The sequence below is a fragment of the Panulirus ornatus genome, chromosome 72 (genome assembly GCF_036320965.1).
Source record: "Panulirus ornatus isolate Po-2019 chromosome 72, ASM3632096v1, whole genome shotgun sequence".
Classification (NCBI taxonomy): domain Eukaryota; kingdom Metazoa; phylum Arthropoda; class Malacostraca; order Decapoda; family Palinuridae; genus Panulirus; species Panulirus ornatus.
Genome location: NC_092295.1, coordinates 13,576,195 through 13,599,539, shown reverse-complemented (window position 1 = coordinate 13,599,539; position 23,345 = coordinate 13,576,195).

Genomic DNA, 23,345 nt, shown 5'->3' with positions numbered 1-23,345 from the left:
TGGATCAGAATTGTATATTCACAGCAAATCATACTTTACACTTTTTTAATCTTAACCCATTTAACACTGTAACCTTTAATGCAGTTTGATATATTTACCTGAGGAATTATCATAAGAAACTGGAGAATCATGAGGCTCATACCATAGACTGGGTTCAAGACGTTCATTTTCATTAGGGTAGTCAAAATGAAGCGCCACACACAAACTTACCAGCATCATTTGACACAGTATTTGTGTCTGGCCTGACCATGACGCTGCACGCTGATGAAACCAACGCTTCACTAAATTGTTTGGCGTCTGCATTGTCCCTGTTATCACCTCTTATTTCAACGCACAGTCACGGAGCACTAAACACTTCTCGTCCTCCGATCAAAACACTCCGCCATGTTTGGCTGGTTTTGTCCGAAGCTTCGAATCAGAACTTCGAAGCTTGTCCAAGTATTTATTCTAATTTTTGCATCGTTTATTGGTCATATACAAAGCTGTCAAGTGCACCCTAATGTCTCATGATATATGCAGTATAAGTGAAGACTATATGTAAAAAGGAATGTATATGATCACTGTACTTGTATATATTTTTTTCTACACATCACCTAAAGCATTCGGACAAGCCAAGTCCAAATGGATAACATTATAGCAGACGTATGAACATGGCTGGTTTGATGCTCGTTACTGCATCACGCTTTAGTTTCCCCTCTTGTTAATAGAGGTCACTATATTGACACACTGAACACGTCCATTACCCTGGAGACATCCATCTTATTAATGGATTATATCTTTGCCTACGCCATAACAATCACGAAACTTAGACTGTTATGAGTACAATGTGTCCTCTCCCTCTGACATATTGTATTTTTTTGCAGTGTCGTGTATAACTGACAGCGTAAACCCGCCAAACAAATTGCCGCCCGCGACGCATTAAGCCTAGCTGGAATTGACTGCAGCGTTGATATTATCGTACGAAATATTTTCAGATATTCCATTTACCAACAATTTAGATTCATGGAGGAGGGCTTATTCCGATCCGTTTTCGGAAATTCGTAGGTCTCCATCTGTCCTATCAACTGGAGGCAAACATTTTGAAATTGTGGAGGGTGTGCGAGAGCATATTGATGCCGGATTACCAGGTTCCCTGATTGAGCCAAACTTCCGACAAACGAACGAAAGAATTCATGTATTGTTTGAACGATCTCATGCCAGCAATAATGATGATAATAATAATAATAATGATAATAATAGTAATAATGATAATTATAATAATGGTAATAATGATAATGATAATAATAATAATAACAATGATGATAATAATAAAAATAATAATGATAATAATAATAGTGCCATTGTACAAAGGCAAAGGGGATAAGAGTGAGTGCTCAAATTACAGAGGTATAAGTTTGTTGAGTATTCCTGGTAAATTATATGGGAGGGTATTGATTGAGAGGGTGAAGGCATGTACAGAGCATCAGATTGGGGAAGAGCAGTGTGGTTTCAGAAGTGGTAGAGGATGTGTGGATCAGGTGTTTGCTTTGAAGAATGTATGTGAGAAATACTTAGAAAAGCAAATGGATTTGTATGTAGCATTTATGGATCTGGAGAAGGCATATGATAGAGTTGATAGAGATGCTCTGTGGAAGGTATTAAGAATATATGGTGTGGGAGGCAAGTTGTTAGAAGCAGTGAAAAGTTTTTATCGAGGATGTAAGGCATGTGTACGTGTAGGAAGAGAGGAAAGTGATTGGTTCTCAGTGAATGTAGGTTTGCGGCAGGGGTGTGTGATGTCTCCATGGTTGTTTAATTTGTTTATGGATGGGGTTGTTAGGGAGGTGAATGCAAGAGTTTTGGAAAGAGGGGCAAGTATGAAGTCTGTTGGGGATGAGAGAGCTTGGGAAGTGAGTCAGTTGTTGTTCGCTGATGATACAGCGCTGGTGGCTGATTCAAGTGAGAAACTGCAGAAGCTGGTGACTGAGTTTGGTAAAGTGTGCGAAAGAAGAAAGTTAAGAGTAAATGTGAATAAGAGCAAGGTTATTAGGTACAGAAGGGTTGAGGGTCAAGTCAATTGGGAGGTGAGTTTGAATGGAGAAAAACTGGAGGAAGTGAAGTGTTTTAGATATCTGGGAGTGGATCTGGGAGCGGATGGAACCATGGAAGCGGAAGTTGATCATAGGGTGGGGGAGGGGGCGAAAATTCTGGGAGCCTTGAAGAATGTGTGGAAGTCGAGAACATTATCTCGGAAAGCAAAAATGGGTATGTTTGAAGGAATAGTGGTTCCAACAATGTTGTATGGTTGCGAGGCGTGGGCTATGGATAGAGTTGCGCGCAGGAGGATGGATGTGCTGGAAATGAGATGTTTGAGGACAATGTGTGGTGTGAGGTGGTTTGATCGAGTAAGTAACATAAGGGTAAGAGAGATGTGTGGAAATAAAAAGAGCGTGGTTGAGAGAGCAGAAGAGGGTGTTTTGAAATGGTTTGGGCACATGGAGAGAATGAGTGAGGAAAGATTGACCAAGAGGTTATATGTGTCGGAGGTGGAGGGAACGAGGAGAAGTGGGAGACCAAATTGGAGGTGGAAAGATGGAGTGAAAAAGATTTTGAATGATCGGGGCCTGAACATGCAGGAGGGTGAAAGGAGGGCAAGGAATAGAGTCAATTGGATCGATGTGGTGTACCGGGGTTGACGTGCTGTCAGTGGATTGAATCAGGGCATGTGAAGCGTCTGGGGTAAACCATGGAAAGCTATGTAGGTATGTATATTAGCGTGTGTGGACGTATGTATATGCATGTTGTATGGGGGTGGGTTGGGCCATTTCTTTCGTGTGTTTCCTTGCGCTACCTCGCAAACGCGGGAGACAGCGACAAAGCAAAAAAAGAAAGAAAAAAAGAAAACATATATACTTTTTTTTTTTTTTTTTTTTTTTTTTTTATACTTTGTCGCTGTCTCCCGCGTTTGCGAGGTAGCGCAAGGAAACAGACGAAAGAAATGGCCCAACCCCCCCCCCCCCATACACATGTACATACACACGTCCACACACGCAAATATACATACCTACACAGCTTTCCATGGTTTACCCCAGACGCTTCACATGCCTTGCTTCAATCCACTGACAGCACGTCAACCCCTGTATACCACATGACTCCAATTCACTCTATTTCTTGCCCTCCTTTCACCCTCCTGCATGTTCAGGCCCCGATCACACAAAATCTTTTTCACTCCATCTTTCCACCTCCAATTTGGTCTCCCTCTTCTCCTCGTTCCCTCCACCTCCGACACATATATCCTCTTGGTCAATCTCTCCTCACTCATTCTCTCCATGTGCCCAAACCATTTCAAAACACCCTCTTCTGCTCTCTCAACCACGCTCTTTTTATTTCCACACATCTCTCTTACCCTTACGTTACTTACTCGATCAAACCACCTCACACCACACATTGTCCTCAAACATCTCATTTCCAGCACATCCATCCTCCTGCGCACATCTCTATCCATAGCCCACGCCTCGCAACCATACAGCATTGTTGGAACCACTATTCCCTCAAACATACCCATTTTTGCTTTCCGAGATAATGTTCTCGACTTCCACACATTTTTCAAGGCTCCCAAAATTTTCGCCCCCTCCCCCACCCTATGATCCACTTCCGCTTCCATGGTTCCATCCGCTGACAGATCCACTCCCAGATATCTAAAACACTTCACTTCCTCCAGTTTTTCTCCATTCAAACTCACCTCCCAATTGACTTGACCCTCACCCCTACTGTACCTAATAACCTTGCTCTTATTCACATTTACTCTCAACTTTCTTCTTCCACACACTTTACCAAACTCAGTCACCAGCTTCTGCAGTTTCTCACATGAATCAGCCACCAGCGCTGTATCATCAGCGAACAACAACTGACTCACTTCCCAAGCTCTCTCATCCCCAACAGACTTCATACTTACCCCTCTTTCCAAAACTCTTGCATTTACCTCCCTAACAACCCCATCCATAAACAAATTAAACAACCATGGAGACATCACACACCCCTGCCGCAAACCTACATTCACTGAGAACCAATCACTTTCCTCTCTTCCTACACGTACACATGCCTTACATCCTCGATAACAACTTTTCACTGCTTCTAACAACTTTCCTCCCACACCATATATTCTTAATACCTTCCACAGAGCATCTCTATCAACTCTATCATATGCCTTCTCCAGATCCATAAATGCTACATACAAATCCATTTGCTTTTCTAAGTATTTCTCACATACATTCTTCAAAGCAAACACCTGATCCACGCATCCTATACCACTTCTGAAACCACACTGCTCTTCCCCAATCTGATGCTCTGTACATGCCTTCACCCTCTCAATCAATACCCTCCCATATAATTTACCAGGAATACACAACAAACTTATACCTCTGTAATTTGAGCACTCACTCTTATCCCCTTATTTATTTATTTATTTTATTTTGCTTTGTCGCTGTCTCCCGCGTTTGCGAGGTAGCGCAAGGAAACAGACGAAACAAATGGCCCAACCCACCCCCATACACATGTATATACATACACGTCCACACACGCAAATATACATACCTATACATCTCAATGTACACATACATATATAGACACAGACACATACATATATACCCATGCACACAATTCACACTGTCTGCCTTTATTCATTCCCATCGCCACCTCGCCACACATGGAATACCATCCCCCTCCCCCCTCATGTGTGAGAGGTAGCGCTAGGAAAAGACAGCAAAGGCCCCATTCGTTCACACTCAGTCTCTAGCTGTCATGCAATAATGCCCGAAACCACAGCTCCCTTTCCACATCCAGGCCCCACACAACTTTCCATGGTTTACCCCAAACGCTTCACATGCCCTGATTCAATCCACTGACAGCACGTCACCCCCGGTATACCACTTCGATCCAATTCACTCTATTCCTTGCCCGCCTTTCACCCTCCTGCATGTTAAGGCCCCGATCACTCAAAATCTTTTTCACTCCATCTTTCCTCCTCGAAATTGGTCTCCCACTTCTCCTCTTTCCCTCTACCTCCGACACATATATCCTCTTGGTCAATCTTTCCTCACTCATTCTCTCCATGTGCCCAAACCACTTCAAAACACCCTCTTCTGCTCTCTCAACCACGCTCTTTTTATTTCCACACATCTTTCTTACCCTTACATTACTTACTCGATCAAACCACCTCACACCACACATTGTCCTCAAACATCTCATTTCCAGCACATCCACCCTCCTGCGCACAACTCTATCCAGAGCCCACGCCTCGCAACCATACAACATTGTTGGAAACACTATTCCTTCAAACATACCCATTTTTGCTTTCCGAGATAATGTTCTCGACTTCCACACATTCTTCAAGGCTCCCAGGATTTTCGCCCCCTCCCCCACCCTATGATTCACTTCCGCTTCCATGGTTCCATCCGCTGCCAGATCCACTCCCAGATATCTAAAACAGTTTACTTCCTCCAGTTTTTCTCCATTCAAACTTACCTCCCAATTGACTTGACCCTCAACCCTACTGTACCTAATAACCTTGCTCTTATTCACATTCACTCTTAACTTTCTTCTTTCACACACTTTACCAAACTCAGTCACCAGCTTCTGCAGTTTCTCACACGAATCAGCCACCAGCGCTGTATCATCAGCGAACAACAACTGACTTACTTCCCAAGCTCTCTCATCCACAACAAACTTCATACTTGCCCTTCTTTCCAAAATTCTTGCATTCACCTCCCTAACAACCCCATCCATAAACAAATTAAATAACCATGGAGACATCACACACCCCTGCCGCAAACCTACATTCACTGAGAACCAATCACTTTCCTCTCTTCCGACACGTACACATGCCTTACTTCCTTGATAAAAACTTTTCACTGCTTCCAACAACTTGCCTTACACACCATATATTCTTAATACCTTCTACAGAGCATCTCTGTCAACTTATCATATGCCTTCTCCAGATCCATAAATGCTACATACAAATCCATTTGTTTTTCTAAGTATTTCTCACATACATTCTTCAAAGCAAACACCTGATCCACACATCCTCTACCACTTCTGAAACCACACTGCTCTTCCCCAATCTGATGATCTGTACATGCCTTCACCCTCTCAATCAATACCATCCCATATAATTTACCAGGAATACTCAAAAACTTATACCTCTGTAATTTGAGCACTCACTCTTATCCCCTTTGCCTTTGTACAATGGCACTATGCACGCATTCCGCCAATCCTCACTCACCTCACCATGAGTCATACATACATTAAATAACCTTACCAACCAGTCAACAATACAGTCACCTTCTTTTTTAATAGATTCCACTGCAATACCATCCAAACCTGCTGCCTTGCCGGCTTTCATCTTCCGCATATATATATATATATATATATATATATATATATATATATATATATATATATATATATATATATATATATATATATATATATATAAATATATACATATATATATATATATAAGATCAAGAGAGGCAAGTGTTTTGGGAGCAGCTGAATGAGTGTGTTAGTGGTTTTGATGCACGAGACCGGGTTATAGTGATGGGTGATTTGAATGCAAGGGTGAGTAATGTGGCAGTTGAGGGAATAATTGGTATACATGGGGTGTTCAGTGTTGTAAATGGAAATGGTGAAGAGCTTGTAGATTTATGTGCTGAAAAAGGACTGATGATTGGGAATACCTGGTTTAAAAAGCGAGATATACATAAGTATACTTATGTAAGTAGGAGAGATGGCCAGAGAGCGTTATTGGATTACGTGTTAATTGACAGGCGTGCGAAAGAGAGACTTTTGGATGTTAATGTGCTGAGAGGTGCAACTGGAGGGATGTCTGATCATTATCTTGTGGAGGCTAAGGTGAAGATTTGTATGGGTTTTCAGAAAAGAAAAGTGAATGTTGGGGAGAAGAGGGTGGTGAGAGTAAGTGAGCTTGAGAAGGAGACCTGTGTGAGGAAGTACCAGGAGAGACTGAGTACAGAATGGAAAAAGGTGAGAACAATGGAAGTAAGGGGAGTGGGGGAGGAATGGGATGTATTTAGGGAATCAGTGATGGATTGCGCAAAAGATGCTTGTGGCATGAGAAGAGTGGGAGGTGGGTTGATTAGAAAGGGTAGTGAGTGGTGGGATGAAGAAGTAAGAGTATTAGTGAAAGAGAAGAGAGAGGCATTTGGACGATTTTTGCAGGAAAAAAATGCAATTGAGTGGGAGATGTATAAAAGAAAGAGACAGGAGGTCAAGAGAAAGGTGCAAGAGGTGAAAAAAAGGGCAAATGAGAGTTGGGGTGAGAGAGTATCATTAAATTTTAGGGAGAATAAAAAGATGTTCTGGAAGGAGGTAAATAAAGTGCGTAAGACAAGGGAGCAAATGGGAACTTCAGTGAAGGGCGCAAATGGGGAGGTGATAACAAGTAGTGGTGATGTGAGAAGGAGATGGAGTGAGTATTTTGAAGGTTTGTTGAATGTGTTTGATGATAGAGTGGCAGATATATAGTGTTTTGGTCGAGGTGGTGTGCAAAGTGAGAGGGTTAGGGAAAATGATTTGGTAAACAGAGAAGAGGTAGTGAAAGCTTTGCGGAAGATGAAAGCCGGCAAGGCAGCAGGCTTGGATGGTATTGCAGTGGAATTTATTAAAAAAGGGGGTGACTGTATTGTTGACTGGTTGGTAAGGTTATTTAATGTATGTATGACTCATGGTGAGGTGCCTGAGGATTGGCGGAATGCGTGCATAGTGCCATTGTACAAAGGCAAAGGGGATAAGAGTGAATGCTCAAATTACAGAGGTATAAGTTTGTTGAGTATTCCTAGTAAATTATATGGGAGGGTATTGATTGAGAGGGTGAAGGCATGTACAGAGCATCAGATTGGGGAAGAGCAGTGTGGTTTCAGAAGTGGTAGAGGATGTGTGGATCAGGTGTTTGCTTTGAAGAATGTATGTGAGAAATACTTAGAAAAGCAAATGGATTTGTATGTAGCATTTATGGATCTGGAGAAGGCATATGATAGAGTTGATAGAGATGCTCTGTGGAAGGTATTGACAATATATGGTGTGGGAGGAAAGTTGTTAGAAGCAGTGAAAAGTTTTTATCGAGGATGTAAGGCATGTGTACGTGTAGGAAGAGAGGAAAGTGATTGGTTCTCAGTGAATGTAGGTTTGCGGCAGGGGTGTGTGATGTCTCCATGGTTGTTTAATTTGTTTATGGATGGGGTTGTTAGGGAGGTAAATGCAAGAGTCTTGGAAAGAGGGGCAAGTATGAAGTCTGTTGGGGATGAGAGAGCTTGGGAAGTGAGTCAGTTGTTGTTCGCTGATGATACAGCGCTGGTGGCTGATTCATGTGAGAAACTGCAGAAGCTGGTGACTGAGTTTGGTAAAGTGTGTGAAAGAAGAAAGTTAAGAGTAAATGTGAATAAGAGCAAGGTTATTAGGTACAGTAGGGTTGAGGGTCAAGTCAATTGGGAGGTGAGTTTGAATGGAGAAAAACTGGAGGAAGTGAAGTGTTTTAGATATCTGGGAGTGGATCTGGCAGCGGATGGAACCATGGAAGCGGAAGTGGATCATAGGGTGGGGGAGGGGGCGAAAATTCTGGGGGCCTTGAAGAATGTGTGGAAGTCGAGAACATTATCTCGGAAAGCAAAAATGGGTATGTTTGAAGGAATAGTGGTTCCAACAATGTTGTATGGTTGCGAGGCGTGGGCTATGGATAGAGTTGTGCGCAGGAGGATGGATGTGCTGGAAATGAGATGTTTGAGGACAATGTGTGGTGTGAGGTGGTTTGATCGAGTAAGTAACGTAAGGGTAAGAGAGATGTGTGGAAATAAAAAGAGCGTGGTTGAGAGACCAGAAGAGGGTGTTTTGAAATGGTTTGGTCACATGGAGAGAATGAGTGAGGAAAGATTGACCAAGAGGATATATGTGTCGGAGGTGGAGGGAGCGAGGAGAAGAGGGAGACCAAGTTTGAGGTGGAAAGATGGAGTGAAAAAGATTTTGTGTGATCGGGGCCTGAACATGCAGGAGGGTGAAAGGAGGGCAAAGAATAGAGTGAATTGGATCGATGTGGTATACCGGGGTTGACGTGCTGTCAGTGGATTGAATCAAGGCATGTGTATGGGGGTGGGTTGGGCCATTTCTTTCTTCTGTTTCCTTGCGCTACCTCGCAAACGCGGGAGACAGCGACAAAGCAAAAAAAAAAGAAAAAAAAAATACATATATAACAAGGTTATTAGGTACAGTAGGGTTGAGGGTCAAGTCAATTGGGAGGTGAGTCTGAATGGAGAAAAACTGGAGGAAGTGAAGTGTTTTAGATATCTGGGAGTGGATCTGGCAGCGGATGGAACCATGGAAGCGGAAGTGGATCATAGGGTGGGGGAGGGGGCGAAAATTCTGGGGGCCTTGAAGAATGTGTGGAAGTCGAGAACATTATCTCGGAAAGCAAAAATGGGTATGTTTGAAGGAATAGTGGTTCCAGCAATGTTGTATGGTTGCGAGGCGTGGGCTATGGATAGAGTTGTGCGCAGGAGGATGGATGTGCTGGAAATGAGATGTTTGAGGACAATATGTGGTGTGAGGTGGTTTGATCGAGTGAGTAACGTAAGGGTAAGAGAGATGTGTGGAAATAAAAAGAGCGTGGTTGAGAGAGCAGAAGAGGGTGTTTGAAGTGGTTTGGGCACATGGAGAGGATGAGTGAGGAAAGATTGACCAAGAGGATATATATGTCGGAGGTGGAGGGAACGAGGAGAAGAGGGAGACCAAATTGGAGGTGGAAAGATGGAGTGAAAAAGATTTTGTGTGATCGGGGCCTGAACATGCAGGAGGGTGAAAGGAGGGCAAGGAATAGAGTGAATTGGAGCGATGTGGTATACCGGGGTTGACGTGCTGTCAGTGGATTGAATCAAGGCATGTGAAGCGTCTGGGGTAAACCATGGATAGCTGTGTAGGTATGTATATTTGCGTGTGTGGACGCATGTATATACATGTGTATGGGGGGGTTGGGCCATTTCTTTCGTCTGTTTCCTTGCGCTACCTCGCAAACGCGGGAGACAGCGACAAAGTATAATAAAAAAAAATAATATATATATATATATATATATATATATATATATATATATATATATATATATATATACATATATATATATATATATATATATATATATATATATATATATATATATATATATATATATATATATATATTTTTTTTTTTTTTTTTTTTTTCATACTATTCGCTATTTCCCGCGATAGCGAGGTAGCGTTAAGAACAGAGGACTGGGCCTTTGAGGGAATATCCTCACCTGGACCTCTTCTCTGTTCCTTCTTTTGGAAAATTAAAAAAAAAAAAAAAAAAAAAAACGAGAGGGGAGGATTTCCAGCCCCCCGTTCCCTTCCCTTTTAGTCGCCTTCTACGACACGCAGGGAATACGTGGGAAGTATTCTTTCTCCCCTATCCCCAGGGATATATATATATATATATATATATATATATATATATATATATATATATATATATATATATATATTTATATATTCATTTATTTATTTGTTTTACTTAACCGCTGTTTCCCGCGTTAGCGAGGTAGCGCAAGGAAACAGACGAAGCATGGCCTAATCACTCATATACACATATATAACATACAAACCTCCAACAGCCAGGATCGAAACCGGGACCCCTGTGCAACATGCGGGGCGCTACCGCTAGGCTATGATCACCCCTATTAGGGAAATGACTATTCAAATACTGTATACTCGAATACCTTTCGGGTTACGTTGGTGAGCAACGGGGTCTACACCGGTCATTTCCCAACAGGCTCACACAGCCAGCAGATTCCATTTTACCGAACCTAACTGTACAACGCGGAGGTATATGAATACGAATATGCATACGGATACGGATAGAAGATTATCTCGTTAGAAGGGAACAAAGGACGTACGTCAGAGGAGCCTTCTCTAAATGCCAAATGAGTCAAGGTGACCAGGGTTCTGTTCAGGGACCATTCATCTTCTTGATCCCTGCAAGTAGCTTGTGTAAAGGTATAGACTTCTTCCTGAAGTTGTTTGCAGATAATACAAAGGTCAGAAGGGGTGTGTGAAAAGCGAGGAGGATTGCACCAGTTTACAAGGGGACCATAACAAACTCCAAAATTTGTCTGTTACATTGTGGATGAAATTCAAGCCGAGCAAATGTAAAGTAAAGAGGATGGGATTAAGTTAAAGAAGGTCACAATATGATCATTACTCAGCAGGAAAACGAGCGCTATAATTCTGTGTCAGCATCGTCCATAACCCATCGCCAGAGTCCCACATCTGGAGAACATGACGTAGACTGTCTTCTGGCAGAATACTGGAAAAGCTTTCAGGTAAATGGAAAAGGAAACATTTAGTTGATATCCTACACATGGCTAAGATGAGAATAGGTGTCACAAGTTTAGTCACCACAACCAAAGCAGCGCGAAGATGTGATACAGATGGAGATACAGCACAGATGGTACCAGCATTAAGAGAGCTGAGTCACAGGGTAAAACTAGAGGCTTTAACTTTGCCCTCCTTGGAAGAGAGAAAAGTGAGAGGTGACCTGATCACAACCTTAAACAGGTTTAAAGACAACGGTCCTAAAGAAAACAGGTGTAAAGACGACAGGTGTAAAGACAACGGCCCTAGAGACAACAGGTGTAAATGCAACGGGTCTGAAGACAACAGGTGTAAAGAAAACGGGCTTAAAGACAACAGATGTAAAGAAAACGCGCCTAAAGACAATAAGTTTAAAGACAGCAGGTGTAAAGACAACGAGTCAAGACAACAGGTGTAAAAAAACAACGGGGGTGAAGACAGCATGTGTAAAGACAACAGGTGTAATGAAAACATGTAAAGACAACAGATGTAAAGGCAACAGGTGTAAATACAACAGGTGTAAAGACAACAGGTGTAAAGACAGCATGTGTAAATAAAATAGGTGCAAGGGCAACAGGTGTAAAGACAACACTTGTAAAGACAGCAGGTGTAAATACAACAGGTATAAATACAACAGGTGTAAAGGACAGCAGGTGTAAATACAGCAGGTGTAAATACAACAGGTGTAAAGACAGCAGGTATAAATACAACAGGTGTAAAGACAACAGGTGTAAAGGCAGCAGGTGTAGATACAAAAGGTGTACAGACTGCAGGTGTAAAGACAGCAGGTGTAAAGACAACGGGTGTAAAGACAGCAGGTGTAAATATCACAGGTGTAAAGACAGCAGGTGTAAATACATCAGGTGTAAAGACAACAGGTGTAAATACATGTGTAAAGACAACAGGTGTGAATACCATAAGTGTAAAGACAGCAAGTGTAAATACAACAGGTGTTAATGCAACAGGTGTAAAGACAGCAGGTGTGAATACCATAGGTGTAAAGACAGCAAGTGTAAATACAACAGGTGTAAAGACAACAGGTGTCAATACCACAGTTGTAAAGACAACAGGTGTAAATACATGTGTAAAGACAACAGTTGTGAATACCATAGGTGTAAAGACAGCAAGTGTAAATACAACAGGTGTAAAGACAGCAGGTGTGAACACCATAGGTGTAAAGACAGCAAGTGTAAATACAACAGGTGTAAAGACAACAGGTGTGAACACCATAGGTGTAAAGACAGCAAGTGTAAATACAACAGGTGTAAAGACAACAGGTGTAAACACCACAGGTGTAAATACAACAGGTGTAAAGAAGTGATGTTGCTCTCCCTGCAGGTGTGAGGTACAGAGGTCGTCACGTCCCGGCAGGTGCCAGCACAACCGAGGCCAACATTAGGTTAGTTAACCTTCATTGTATATCATCATTTTACGTTGGAGGCGAACCATCGGCTGTTACTGTGGTAAGTGGCAAGTGGTAGGTGGTATGGTAGGTGGTATGGTAGGTGGTAAGTGGTAGGTGGTATGGTAGGTGGTAGGTGGTATGGTAGGTGGTAAGTGGTAGGTGGGAAGTGGTAGGTGGTATGGTAGGTGGTAAGTGGTAGGTGGTAAGTGGTAGGTGGTATGGTAGGTGGGAAGTGGTAGGTGGTATGGTAGGTGGTAAGTGGTAGGTGGTCTGGTAGGTGGTAAGTGGTAGGTGGTAAGTGGTAGGTGGTAAGTGGTAGGTGGTATGGTAGGTGGTAAGTGGTAGGTGGGAAGTGGTAGATGGTATGGTAGGTGGTAGGTGGTATGGTAGGTGGTAAGTGGTAGGTGGTATGGTTGGTGGTAGGTGGTATGGTAGGTGGTAAGTGGTAGGTGGGAAGTGGTAGGTGGTATGGTAGGTGGTAAGTGGTAGGTGGTATGGTAGGTGGTAAGTGGTAGGTGGTATGGTTGGTGGTAGGTGGTATGGTAGGTGGTAAGTGGTAGGTGGGAAGTGGTAGGTGGTAAGTAGTAGGTGGTAAGTGGTAGGTGGTATGGTAGGTGGTATGGTAGGTGGTAAGTGGTAGGTGGTATGGTAGGTGGTATGGTAGGTGGTAAGTGGTAGGTGGGAAGTGGTAGGTGGTATGATAGGTGGTAAGTGGTAGGTGGTATGGTAGGTGGGAAGTGGTAGGTGGTAAGTGGTAGGTGGTATGGTAGGTGGTAAGTGGTAGGTGGGAAGTGGTAGGTGGTATGGTAGGTGGTAAGTGGTAGGTGGTATGGTAGGTGGGAAGTGGTAGGTGGTATGGTAGGTGGGAAGTGGTAGGTGGGAAGTGGTAGGTGTGAAATGATAGGTGGTAAGTGGTAGGTGGTATGGTAGGTGGTAAGTGGTAGGTGGTACGGTAGGTGGTAAGTAGTAGGTGGTATGGCTGGTGGTAAGTGGCAGGTGGGAAGTGGTAGGTGGTAAGTGGTAGGTGGGAAGTGGTAGGTGGTAGGCAGCCATCGACCAGGGGTTCCTATCTATCCTATGGGTATCGAGGGGGGAAAGTGAAGGCGACTTCAGTGGCTGTCAAGTTCCCTTCCTCTGTCCCCCCAAACGTGGTTTGCTGGCATTCAGTCCTCAGACCCACCCATACCTACATCTCCTCACTCCACACATGACATTTGATGACGAGTCACACGACTGTTTACGCTGAGTCTTGATATATCTTAGTTTCTTATGCAGTACTCCCAGGGACGCCCCCTTCCCTTACCCATCACCGAGTGACCGGGACCCACTCCTCTTCCCTTGCCCATCACCGAGTGATCGGGACCCACTCCTCTTCCCTTGCCCATCACCAAGTGACCGGGACCCACCCCCCTTCCCTTGCCCATCACCGAGTGATCGGGACCCACTCCTCTTCCCTTGCCCATCACCGAGTGATCGGGACCCACTCCCCTTCCCTTGCCCATCACCGAGTGATCGGGACCCACCCTACCTCGCCATCACTGACCCTGGATATGTCTCTTTTTCTCTGTCCTCTCCTGTGGCATTACGGTCTCACATGTATATCCCCCGTCTGATCTTTCTAACACCCAACTGACCAAGGCTTCTTCTCTCTTCACTATCATAACTATACTTTTTACAACCTTTTCCATTCCAAGGGAGCAGTTTCTGTTCTCACAGCAGTGTTAAACGCAGCCATTGCTTGTTCCCTGGATCTTACCTCCCCCAAATATAATGTCATGTGGTTCAAAAGTTTCTAACCTATAAAACATTCTTCCTGTATTTCGCGTATATTCCCTCAATCCTTCCAGCTGTGTAGAACGCTTGAGCCGGATGACTTCCTGCCGCTGGCTGATATCCTCTTTGGTGAGGATGTCAAAATAGATCCCGATGTATGGGTCAGCTTGGGTCACTTGTACTTGGATCAATGTTGTTGGGGTCAAGGGGCCTTTCTTTTCCCTTCCTTAACGACCCGGAACATTTAAGTAAACACTCAACACCACTTCCTGATCACCACTACCAGTCTTCTAACACTCAATCTCTGAGATATACTTTCTTTTACCTCGGAACCCTCGCACTATAGGCATGTAATTTCTCCTCCCTTACTTAGATTCGAATCATAATATTATTTCAAACTGGGCACGACTGTCTCTCTCTTTCGAAACGCCAGTTTGGCACATTAGAAAAGTTCATTGGTCTTCCCTGCACAGCTTTTACCGCGATTTTCTTTGGGAACAATATTGTGGTGGTGACCAGCTGTGCTGAACGTGTAGCAGAGGTCAGCTCGGCTGGGATGGAATTCTATGTCTATTTTTCTATTGTACTCCTCAGTCACGGTTATATCTTTCTTGCTGTGATTGTCGCATCAGAGATTAAGGTCTGTTAGCCCATGAAAGTTTCTTTCATATTCCATTTCTTTTATCCATATTTTCTTGTAATGTCCACAAAGCTGTTATTTGTAGAAACAAGCGAGTTTTCTCTCTCTTCATGAAGATATTGTGCTGATCTGACTTATTCTTCATCTGGAAAATCTTTCTGGTGTAGTTAAAAAAAATCTCCGAAAACCTTTGTACTTAAACATTGCCTCCTTTCCGACCTGGTCTGTCTTTAGCCAGATAGTCATGAGATAAAGCTGCTCTTTGCGGCACCTCTAACTCTACGTTGGATGACTTCATCTCGGGTCACCAACTTGTCCTCCTCCTACTGGACCGATATTTTCATTGTGCAAAGTCGTCCGAGTTCTTATCCAGCTACAACAGGAGACATTTGGTCAAGATGCCATACCTCCTCTTGTCTTCAAGGTATGTTCCCCTGACCTAAGGCCGATTCATGATGTGTCTACTTCGTAAACTTCTTAATTCGGTTTTCATTTTACTCTTAGAACCTCAGTCGCCTCATTTACATTACTCGTACGGCTTTTGCAGTGTAAGGTTTAGTGGTGATCTGTCGTACGTGACCCACCTGTTGTTCCTCCCCTCTCGCTCAAGCTCTGGTGAATCTTTTTATGTCACCTCGACATCTGTACAGCATTTGAGCGGATGCTGCACAAGGCTTCGTGTGCTCACGTTTTCTTTCTTCCTCTGGCTTATCTGCTTAGTTCCTTTTTCGGTCGTTGTATGGCAGTAGTTCTTGACGTCTCCCTCTTATCTTATCAACACTGATGTCCCTCAGGGATCTATTCTTCCGCCTGTAGTTTTCCTTCTCTCCAGAAACGATACTTTTTTTCTTCACTTTTATCCCTATTCAAACTATTGCACTGTGCTTTACTTAAATCCCTTTTCCTCGTCCATCTTCTCGCACCGAACATATTTATATCGATCACTGTCGAAAGGGGAGGATATAAGAACATGTTCAAAATCTAGTAACGAAAGAAACAATTTTTTTTTCAACCTGTCTGTCTAAATCTCACTCGTTTCCTGCTATTAGATTTCAGAACGACTACAGTTCAGTCCTACAATAACATAACCCGTTGAGCATAACCGGATCTTCCACTCCATCCAGGAAACCCGGCGTATTGAACGCCACAAAATCGACTCCTCCAACCCTTGGAGGTTTAGTTTAGGTGCTCCATTAATTTTCCTGTGAGAAGTTACTCCCCGAGTGCAGAGGCCTCACTCGCTCCTGTTTGAAACACTCTTTTCAAAGTTAAGGTGGCTTACCTTCCACTTATGTTGTAAAAGAGGTTGTAATCAAAAGCCTTTCCTCTTTATAAGCTCTTCTATCCACAATGATGGAACGTATCATTCACACAGCCAGCATGCGAAGTGTAACAAGGATTCTCCATTGGTGTGGGTTGGTGTTGGCCTGTGCTGGTGTGGGTTGATGTGGGAAGGTGCTGTTGTGGGTTGGTGTGGGCCCGTGCTGGTGTGGGTTGATGTGGGTACGTGCTGTTGTGGGCTGGTGTGGGCCCGTGCTGGTGTGGGTTGATGTGGGTACGTGCTGTTGTGGGCTGGTGTGGGCCCGTGCTGGTGTGGGTTGATGTGGGTACGTGCTGGTGTGGGCTGGTGTGGGCCCGTGCTGGTGTGGGTTGATGTGGGTACGTGCTGGTGTGGGTTGGTGTGGGTACGTGCTGGTGTGGGTGTGGTCAGTCATGGGTTCATGGGCTGGTGTCATCGTGAACCAGTGCATAACTGTAAGTGTTGGACGATACGCGCATGAGCCACAAGCTGGCCCTTACAGTAAGACGGCCGGAGTTGTAGAAGCGCATGACAGAGTTAGGTTACTGCACAGACGGTCCTTGTTCAGCCCGGGCAAGCAGACAGACAGACACTAGCGCCCTCGTACTCACACACTACTCAAAGGCCAGTAGCCTCAAAGGATTCCTGGAGGACCTGTGATAAGCAGAATTATAGGTCTTTATAAACAGTTGTTGCCACTTGTAGCATCATCATTGATATATGTGTGATGATATACGTATATATTATGATATAATTGAGGCATATTTTTTTCACGTTATTTCATTCAGTATTTTTCAGTTGCTTTAGCTACGTTGCTGTTTACGTTAACCCCCACAGCAGCAGCAGCAGCCCAAGTGTGAACGCGCCCCTGCACTCGACGCCCGTGTCCACCACCGGCGTCCCGCCCCTCGCCCACGCTGCTTCGGCCGTCGCCTCAGCATCGTCTGCTGCCTCCCACCGCACCTGGCATCCAGCAGGAGGAGGAGGAGGCAGCAGGGGGCCAGCAGGAGGGGTGAGCGGCAGGTCGTTTACTGATACCTCAAGCAGTTTGGCAGCAGCAGCAGGAGGAGGAGGAGGAGGCAGCAGGTGGCCAGCAGGAGGAGGAGGAGGAGGAGGAGGAGGAGGAGGCAGCAGGAGGCCAGCAGGAGGGGTGAACGGCAGGTCGTCTACTGATACCTCCAGCAGTACGGCAGCAGGAGTCAGGAACGTCCCAGGACTGAGCCTGGGTAGCGATGCCGGGGACACCCTAGCGTCCCACGACGCAAGCATCTTCTCCCAGACGGACCTGTGGACCTCCAGCAGTAGCCAGAGTTCCCGGTCGTCCCGCCGGGACCACCACATGTCCACCACAGCCAACACTACCACACTCACATCACCGTCTACCACACTCGCCCCAACCATCACCACCACCACACTCGCTTCTAGCAGGCTCAGGACGCCAGCGTCTGCCGCAGGCTCCGGACCTTCTAAGGCCTCCGGTTCCGGACGGTCGAGGACCCCAGGATCAGGACGGAGCAGGACGCCCGGTTCGGCAACAAGTAGGACGTCCCATGCACTGCAGGAGGCGCAGGAACTTCCTCCCTCCACCATCGTAGGTAAGACAGAACCCTGGGCTTCCCAGGGGTCAGTGTGTCTCTCGTGGAGCGAAGACGAATGGACTGTAGATGAAGACGGTCATTTAGGGACCTGGTACATGAATGGATCTCTATATGATATTTCTTCTTTGATACTTGATCGCCGTTTCCTGAGTTAGCGAGGTAGCGCCATGATCAGACGAAGAATGGCCACCCTCTTATGTCCATTCCTTAGCTGTCATGCATCTGTCAATGCATCGAAACTACAGCTTCCTATCCACATCCAGGCACCACAGACCTTTCCATAGTTTATTCCAGATGTTTCACTTGCCCTGGCTCAGTCTATTGAAAGCACGTCGACCCCAGTATACCACATCGTTCCAGTTCACTCTATCGCGCACTCCTTTTACCCTCTTGCATGTCAAGGCCCATATCGCTCAAAATCTTTTTCTCCCTATACTCCTATCTCCAAATTGGTCCCCAGTTTTCCTTGTTCCCTCCACCTCTGACATATATCCTCTTTGTCAACCTTTCCTCACTCATTCTCTCCATATATCGAAACCATTTCAACACAATCTCTTTTTCTCTCTTAATCATAACTCTTAGCTTATCATTACCACACATCTCATCTTATCATTACTTTATCGACCAAACCACCTCACACCACATATTGTCCTCAGACATTTCATTTCCAACACGTCCACCCTCCTCCGTACAACCGTATCTATAGCCCATGCCTTACATCTATATGATGTTGTTGGAACTACTATTTCTTCTAACATACACATTTTTGGCCTCCCAGATAACGTTCTCTCCAAACACTCTTCATTTTTCCCAGAACCTTTGCCCCCTTCCCTACCCTATGACTCACTGCCATTTCAGTGGTTCCATCCACTACGAAGTCCACTCACAGATATCTAAAACATTTCGCTTCCTCCAATTCTTCTCCATTCAAACTTACACCTCAAAATAACTTGCCCCTCAACCCTGTTGAACCTAATAACCTTGTTCTTATTCACATTTACTCTCAGCTTTCTCCTTCCACACACTCTTCCAAACTCAGTCTCCAAACTCTGCAGCTTCTCACTCGAATCAGTCATCAGAGCTGTATCATCGGCGAGGAACAACTGACTTCCCAGGCCCTCTCATCCACAACAGACTGCATACTCGCCCCTCTCTCCAAAACTCTTGCATTTACCTCCCTCATCACCCATCCATAGATAGATTAAACAACCATGGACACATCACACACCCCTTGCCCCAAACCGACCTTCACTGGGAACCAATCACTCTCCTCTCTTCCCACTCGTACACATGCCTTACACCCTTGATAAAGACTTTTCACTACTTCTGGCAGCTTACCGCCCACACCACATACTTTTAAGACCTTCCACAAAGCATCTCTATCAACCCTGCCATATGCCTTCTCCAGATCCATAAATGCTACATACAAATCCATCTGTTTCTGAAAGTATTTCACACATTCTTCAAAGCAAACACCTGATCCACACATCCTCTACCACTTCTGAAACCGCATTGCTCTTTCCCAAACTGATGCTCTGTACATGCCTTCACCCTCTCAATCAATACCCTCCCATACGACTTTCCAGGTGAACTTAAAGAACTTACACCTCTGTGGTTTGGACACTCACCTTTATCCCTCTTGCCTTTATACAATGGCACGATACATGCATTCCGCCAGTCTTCCAATACCTCACCATGAACCATACATAACCTTACCAGATAATCAGCAATACATTCACCCCATTTCTTAATAAATCCAACAGCAGTACCATCCAGTCCAGCTGCCTTGCCGGATTTCATCTTCCCCAAGGCTTTTACCCTCCTCTTCTCTCTTCGCCAAACCACTCTCCGTGACGCTCTCACTTCGCACACCACCCCGACCAATATACCATACATCTGCTACTCTATCATGAAACACATTCAACTTTACTACAAAATACTCACTCCATCTCCTCCGCACTTCATCACTATTTGTTATCACTTCCCTCCATGCCCCCTTTACCGATGTTCCCATTTGTTCTATATCTTGTTCACATTCTTTACCGCCATCCAAAACATCATATTATTTTCCCTAAAGTTTAATGATACTCTCTTACCCTAACTCTCATTTGCCCTCAATCCACCACCAGAACATCCACCATGAGCAATGGTAAGTCCCCAGCTCCATCGCCACCACGTACACCATGAGCATTGGTATGTCCCCAGCTCCACCACCAGAACATCCACCATGAGCATTGGTAGTCCCCAGCTCCACCACCACCACATCCACCATGACATTGGTAAGTCCCCAGCTCCACCATTACCACATCCACCATGAGCTTTGGTAAGTCCCCAGCTCCACCATTACCACATCCACCATGGAGCATTGGTAAGTCCCCAGCTCCACCATTACCACATCCACCATGAGCTTTGGTAAGTCCCCAGCTCCACCATTACCACATCCACCATGAGCATTGTAAGTCCCCAGCTCCACCACTACAACATCCACCATGAGCTTTGGTAAGTCCCCAGCTCCACCACTACAACATCCACCATGAGCATTGGTAGTCCCCAGCTCCACCACTACAACATCCACCGTGAGCATTATCATTAAGAAAGGTACAAGGATCAAATATCATATTACAGAATTATGGAAAGATAAAAATAGCTACATAAGTATAGGAAGTATCTGAGATATGGGAGAGGTGTGAAGTGTGTGGGACAGGGAGAGAGATAGAGGGAAGAAGGAAAGGAAACTGTGGTTGGATGTGTATATGTAAACCCTCTTGTGGACGAGGGATGAAAGTCCATTTACTGAAGTGTGAAGGTGAGAGAGAGAAGGAGCAGGGAGAAGAGAAAAGGGAAGATGAGATGTGAAAAGAGAATAGGAAGTGGAAAGTTGGTGCACGCGGGAAGGAGAGAGAGAGAGAGAAGAGAGAGAGAGAGAAGAGAGAGAGAGAGAAGAGAAGAGAGAGAGAGAGAGAGAAGAGAAGAGAGAGAGAGAGAGAGAGAGTGAGAGAGAGAGGGACAGTATGGGAGTGGGGAGGGGAGTGAGTGAGAGAGAGGGGCAGTATGGGAGTGGGGAGGGGAGTGAGTGAGATTAGGGGGCAGTATGGAGTGGGGAGGGGAGTGAGTGAGATTAGGGGGCAGTATGGAGTGGGGAGGGGAGTGAGTGAGAGAGAGGGGACAGTATGGGAGTGGGGAGGGGAGTGAGTGAGATTAGGGGGCAGTATGGGAGTGGGGAGGGGAGTGAGTGAGATTAGGGGGCAGTATGGAGTGGGGAGGGGAGTGAGTGAGATTAGGGGGCAGTATGGAGTGGGGAGGGGAGTGAGTGAGATTAGGGGGCAGTATGGAGTGGGGAGGGGAGTGAGTGAGATTAGGGGGCAGTATGGAGTGGGGAGGGGAGTGAGTGAGATTAGGGGGCAGTATGGAGTGGGGAGGGGAGTGAGTGAGATTAGGGGGCAGTATGGAGTGGGGAGGGGAGTGAGTGAGATTAGGGGGCAGTATGGAGTGGGGAGGGGAGTGAGTGAGATTAGGGGGCAGTATGGAGTGGGGAGGGGAGTGAGTGAGAGAGGGGAGGACAGTATGGGAGTGGGGAGGGGAGTGAGTGAGAGAGAGGGACAGTATGGGAGTGGGGAGGGGAGTGAGTGAGAGAGGGGAGGACAGTATGGGAGTGGGGAGGGGAGTGAGTGAGATTAGGGGGCAGTATGGGAGTGGGGAGGGGAGTGAGTGAGAGAGAGGGACAGTATGGGAGTGGGGAGGGGAGTGAGTGAGAGTAGAGGGGCAGTATGGAGTGGGGAGGGGAGTGAGTGAGATTAGGGGGCAGTATGGAGTGGGGAGGGGAGTGAGTGAGATTAGGGGGCAGTATGGAGTGGGGAGGGGAGTGAGTGAGATTAGGGGGCAGTATGGAGTGGGGAGGGGAGTGAGTGAGATTAGGGGGCAGTATGGAATGGAAAGGGGAGTGAGTGAGAGAGGGGAGACAGTATGGGAGTGGAAAGGGGAGTGAGTGAGAGAGGGGAGACAGTATGGGAGTGGAAAGGGGAGTGAGTGAGAGAGGGGAGACAGTATGGGAGTGGGGAGTGGAGTGAGTGAGAGGAGAGGGACAGTATGGGAGTGGGGAGGGGAGTGAGTGAGAGGAGGGGAGCAGTATGGGAGTGGGGACGGGAGTGAGTGAGAGTAGGGGAGCAGTATGGGAGTGGGGAGGAGTGGGGGAAGTGGTGGTGAGTGAGAGGAGGGGATTAGCAGGATTCGAACCGCCACCACTAGTGTGTGTGGAGGCTGGCTATGTTAGCCTATATATATAGTGGCTAACACAGGAAGAGGAGGGAAGTGGGACACGTTGGTGCAGTAGTGGCTAACACGTCAGGTGGAGTGTAGTGGCCTGGGGTGTAGTACGGGTGTGATGAGCAGCTGTTAACAGGGAGGGCAAGGGTAGTGGTAGATGGTAGAGTGGTAGCAGGTGGAGGGAGGGTAAAGGTAGTGGCAGATGATGTAGTGGCAGCAGCTGGAGGTAGGGAGGGAGGGTATACATGACGTCATAAGCACAGTGGATGATCTAGGGTAGTGGCAACAGGTGAAGGGAGGGTAAGGGTAGTGGTAGATGATATAGTTGCAGCTGGAGGGAGGGAGGGAGGGTATACATGACGTCATAAGCACAGTGGATGATGGTAGGGTAGTGGCAGATGATGAAATGGTAGCAGGTGGAGGGAGGGTAAGGGTAGTGGCAGATGATGAAATGGTAGCAGGTGGAGGGCGGGCAAGGGTAGTGCCAGATGATGTAGTGGCAGCAGGTGGAGGGAGGGCATACATGACGTCATAAGCAGAGTGGATGATGGTAGGGTAGTGGCAGATGATGAAATGGTAGCAGATGGAGGGAGGGTAAGGGTAGTGGCAGATGACGTAGTGGCAGCAGGTGGAGGGAGGGTATACATGACGTCATGAGCACAGTGGATGATGGTAGGGTAGTGGCAGATGATGAAATGGTAGCAGGTGGAGGGAGGGTAAGGGTAGTGGCAGATGATGTAGTGGCAGCATGTGGAGGGAGGGAGGGTATACATGACGTCATAAGCACATTGGTGGGTAGTGGCAACAGGTGGAGGGAGGGTAAGGTTAGTGGCACATGATGTAGTGGCAGCAGGTGGAGGGAGGGAGGGAGGGTATACCTGACGTCATAACCAGAGTGGATGACGGTGTTGCAGGTACTACTGCCTGGCTGCCGTGGCCGCTGTGATGAAG